Genomic DNA, 4,500 nt, shown 5'->3' with positions numbered 1-4,500 from the left:
TTATAGATGGCCTCGAGTTTCAGCTTCGGTTGCTTATGACCAGAGAGAGAGTGTTTGGAGCCACTTTTGATGAGTTTGTCAACAATGCTCGAAATATTGAGATGGTTCATGGTCAAGAGAGGGTTGAGAGGGAGGCCAAAAGGCCTCGTGGACAAGGGTGGATTTAGTGGTGCTCCTCATGGGGGTCAGTTTTGAGCATGACAGAGGTCATCCATTCAGAGATGCTCACTCAGCTCGCCCAGTTCATCGTGGGAAATCATCGTCACATGGTTCTCACAGTTCTCATCAGGGTCATTTATCACTTAGTTCCCTTCCATCCAAGAGTTCGTCATGTGCTCCATCGCTTTTGGGCTCATCCATGCCAAGTCCTTCTACCAGTCATTATGGTGCTAGGGGTTCCCTTTAGTACCCATTTCCAGTACTAGGGGGTTGTTATGAGTGTGGAGAGTTGGGGCACATGTGGAGGCAGTGTCCCCATCGTCATGGAGGTCTACCTCACTAGAGGAGTCAGCCATCGAATTCAGCACCTATTACCTTACTACCCACCCAGTCAGCTAGGGATCGCCCTAGAGGGGGAGGTCGATCCGGTGGTGGTCAGGACCATTTCTATGCACTCCCAGCCAGACCGATGATATTGCTTCAAGTGTCGTGATCATAGGTTTTGTCTCAGTTTGCCACATGATGCATCTATATTATTTGATCCTGGTTCTACTTTTTCATTTGTCATTATATTTTGCTCGTTATTTGGATATGCCCCGTGAGTCTCCTATTTCATCTGTTCGTGCATCTACTCTGGTGGGCGATACTATTATTATGGACAGCGTATATCAGTCGTATGTGGTGAGTATTGGGAATTTGGATACCCGAGTGGACCTTCTATTGCTTTATATGGTTGATTTTGATGTGATATTGGGTATGGATTGGTTGCCTCCATGTCGTGCTATTTTGGATTGTCATGCTACGATAGTGACGCTAGCTATGCTAGGGGTGCCACAGATTGAGTGGCGAGGTTCGACGGATTATGTTCTCAGTAGAGTGATTTCATTTTTGAAGGCCTAGCGGATGGTTGGGAAAGGTTGTCTTTCTTATTTGGCCATCGTGAGGGATGTCAGTGCAGAGACTCCTACCATTGATTCAGTTCCGGTGGTGAGGGATTTTTCGGATATATTTCCTGTAGACCTGCCGGGCATGCCACCAGACAGGGATATTGACTTTAGTATTGATTTGGTGTCAGGCACTCAGCCCATTTCTATTCCTCCGTATCGTATGGCACCAGCGGAGTTAAAGGAGTTGAAGGAGCAGCTTCAGGAACTCCTCAATAAGGGGTTTATTTGACCTAGTGTGTCATCTTGGGGGGTGACTGTCCTATTTGTGAAGAAGAAGGATGGCACGATGAGGATGTGCATTGATTACAGGCAGTTGAACAAAGTCACAGTCAAGAACAAGTACTCTTTGCCTCGTATTGATGATTTATTTGACTAGATTCAAGGAGCGAGAGTGTTCTCCAAGATTGATCTTAGGTTAAGGTACCACCAGTTGAAGATCAGGGACTCGGACATTCTTCAGATAACTTTTAGGATCGGATATGGTCATTTTGAGTTCCTTGTGATGTCTTTTGGGCTGACTAATGCCCCAGTAGCGTTCATGCATTTGATGAACAATGTGTTTCGGCCTTATCTCGGATCGTTTGTTATTGTATTTATTGATGATATTCTAGTGTACTCACATAGTCAAGAGGAGCACAGTGAGCATCTAAGAGTTGTATTGCAGCAGTTGAGGGAGGAAAAGCTTTATGCAAAGTTCTCCAAGTGTGATTTTTTGCTCAGTTAAGTGGGGTTCTCGGGGCACGTGGTGTCCAATGAGGGTATTCAGGTTGATTCGAAGAAGATAGAGGTAGTTCAGAGTTGGCCCAGATCATCCTCAGCCATAGAGATTCACAGTTTTCTTAGCTTGGTGGGTTATTACCATAGGTTCGTTCATGGATTTTCATCTCTAGCATCACCCTTGACCAAATTGATTCAAAAGGGTGCTCCTTTAAGGTGGTCAGATGAGTGTGAGGCGAGCTTTTAGAAGCTCAAAACTACATTGACCACATCTCCAGTGTTAGTTTTGCCATCAGCTTCAGGTTCTTATACAGTATATTGTGATGCTTCTAGAGTTTGTATTGGGTGTGTGTTGATGCAGAATGGTAGAGTGATTGTGTATGCTTCTCGTTAATTGAATCCCTGTGAGAAGAACTACCTTGTTCATGATTTGGAGTTGGCTGCCATTGTTCACGCATTGAAGATTTGGAGGCATTATCTCTATGGTGTGTCTTGTGAGGTGCTTACTTATCATCGTAGCCTCCAGCACTTGTTCAAGTAGAAGGATCTCAAATTAAGGCAGCGGAGATGGTTGGAGCTGCTAAAGGATTATGATATTACTATTTTGTACCATCCAGGAAAGGACAATATGGTGGCCGACGCCTTGAGTAGGAAGGCGGTGAGTATGGGAAGTCTTGCATTTATTCCTGTTGAGGAGAGACATCTTGTAGTTCATGTTCAGGCCTTGGCCAATCGGTTTGTGAGGTTAGATATTTCGGATCCCAATCGGATCTTAGCTTGTGTGGTTTCTTGGTCTTCCTTGTTTGATCGTATCAGAGAGCGCCAGTATGATGACCCTCATTTGCTTGTCTTCAAGGATAGAATTCAGCACGACGATGCCAGATATGTGACTATTGATGATGATGGGGTATTGAGGATGCAAGGCCGGATGTGTCTACCCAATGTTGATGGACTTCGGGAGTTGATTCTATAGAGGCCCATAGCTCGCGGTATTAAATCCATCCGGGTGCCGCGAAGATGTATTAGAATTTGCGATAGCACTATTGGTGGAGGAGAATGAAGAAGGATAAAGTGAGGTTTGTAGCTCAGTGTCTCAATTGTCACCAGGTGAAATATGAGCATCAGAGACCGGGTGGCTTGCTTTAGCAGATGGATATTCCGGAGTGAAAGTGGGAGCGGATCACCATGGATTTTGTAGTTGGACTTCCACGGACTTTGAGGAAGTTCGATGCCATTTGGGTGATTATGGATCGGCTGACCAAGTACGTGCACTTCATTCCTGTGTGTACTACCTATTTTTTAGAGCAGTTAACTCAGATTTATATCTGATAGATTGTTTGCCTGCATGTTGTCCCAGTTTCCATCATTTCAGATAGAGGTACTCAGTTTACATCGTAGTTTTGGAGGGTCGTGCAGTGAGAGTTGGGTAATCAGGTTGAGATGAGCACAACTTTTCACCCTCAAACGGACGGGTAGTCCGAGCGCACTATTCAGATATTGGAGGACATATTGTGCGCTTGTGTCATTGATTTCGGGGGTTCATAGGACCATTTCCTACCACTCGCGGAGTTTGCATATAACAATAGTTATCAGTCGAGTATTCAGATTCAGATAGCTCCATATGAGGCTTTATATGGGAGACGGTGTAGATCAACAGTAGGTTGGTTTGAGCCGGGTGAGGCTAGGCTTTTGGGTACTGAATTGGTACAGGATGCTTTGGACAAGGTGAAGGTGATTCAGGAGCGACTCCGTACAACTCAGTCGAGGCAAAAGAGTTATACTGACAGGAAGGTCCGTGATGTGTCTTACATGGTTGGGGAGAAGGTTCTACTGAAGTTTTCACCCATGAAGGGTGTTATAAGATTTGGTAAGAAGGGCAAGTTGAGCCCCCGGTTCATTGGACCTTTTGAGGTGCTTCGGAGGATTAGGGAGGTGGCTTATGAGCTATTTTGCCGCCTAACTTCTCAAGTGTGTATCCGGTATTTCATGTTTCTATGCTCTGGAAGTATATGGCGATCCGTCTCATGTTTTGGATTTCAACACGGTTCAGATAGATGGTGATTTGACTTATGATGTGGAGCCAGTGGCTATTATGGAGCAGCAGGTCCAGAAGTTGAGATCTAAGGATATAGCTTCAGTGAAAAGGCAGTAGAGAAGTCGACCCATGGAGGAGGCTACTTGGGAGACCGAGCAGGAGATGCGGAGCAAATATCCACACCTGTTTGAGGCTTCAGGTATGTTTCTTGACTCGTTCGAGGATGAACGTTTGTTTAAAAGGGGGAGAATGTAACGACCCGACCGGTCGTTTCATGAGTTACAACCCCGTTTTCCCTATTTCGGCTTCTTTATATGTTGTTCAGCTATATTTTATCGTATCTTGTTGGTTGGTTTGGGTTCGGAGTGGTCTTGGAGTGGATTGAGACACTTAGTCTCTTATTTAGAAGCTTAAGTTGGAAAAGTCAACCGGATATTGACTCATATTTAGAAGATCTCGGATGTGAATTGCAATAGTTCGATTAGCTCCGTTAGGTTATTTTGGACATACGATCGTGTTCAGAATGTGATTTGGAGGTCCGAGGTAGAATTAGGCTTGAATTGCGAAATTGAAAATTTAGCGTTTCCCGATCGGCAATGTAAATCTTGATATCGGGGTCGGAATTGGATTCTTGAAATTGGA

The sequence above is a fragment of the Nicotiana tabacum genome, chromosome 3 (assembly GCF_000715075.1).
Source record: "Nicotiana tabacum cultivar K326 chromosome 3, ASM71507v2, whole genome shotgun sequence".
Lineage (NCBI taxonomy): Eukaryota > Viridiplantae > Streptophyta > Magnoliopsida > Solanales > Solanaceae > Nicotiana > Nicotiana tabacum.
The sequence above is the reverse complement of the archived record's forward strand: the minus strand, read 5'-3'. Positions refer to the sequence as shown.